The sequence below is a fragment of the Penaeus monodon genome, chromosome 27, assembly GCF_015228065.2.
Source record: "Penaeus monodon isolate SGIC_2016 chromosome 27, NSTDA_Pmon_1, whole genome shotgun sequence".
NCBI classification, from domain to species: domain Eukaryota; kingdom Metazoa; phylum Arthropoda; class Malacostraca; order Decapoda; family Penaeidae; genus Penaeus; species Penaeus monodon.
This window is the reverse complement of record NC_051412.1, coordinates 32,700,834-32,701,416: the sequence shown is the minus strand read 5'-3', so window position 1 is coordinate 32,701,416 and position 583 is coordinate 32,700,834.

Below are 583 nucleotides of genomic sequence, written 5' to 3'. Positions count from 1 at the left end.
GAACAAGCTTACGTTTCTATTATTTCCGCGTTTTCACGTTTTCTGCGCAGGGTTTCCCCATCCCCACCCCTTCCTCCCTCCCCCACCACCTCCACCATTCCCACACCTTCCCCCCACACCTTCACCGCCACTACTTCCCCTTCACCCCCACTCCCTCCCCCCCACACCTCCATCCCCACTCCCTCCCCTTCACCCCTACTCCCACCCCCACCCCCACACCTCCATCCCCACTCCCTCCCCTTCACCCCCACTCCCCCACCCCCACACCTTCACCCCCACTCCCTCCCCTTCACCCCCACTAACCTCCCCCCCCCCCCACACGAAGGACCTAACGCAAAGTAATCTGTCTCTGACCTTCTTTTTACCTTAAGGTTAGCCTATTTACGAGCTGTCACTGTTCTTAGTATCGGAAACATAGATATTTTTGATATCTAAGTAACTTATCTCTTAAGAAAAAAGAAAAATCTCTTAAGCGATGTTCATTGTAATATTATTTCTTAAGCGATGTTTTGATAAGTTAGGGTTTTCTTTATAGGTGACTTGATTTAGGTGGGGTAGTTCACTGCTTATTCGTGGCTTTTTG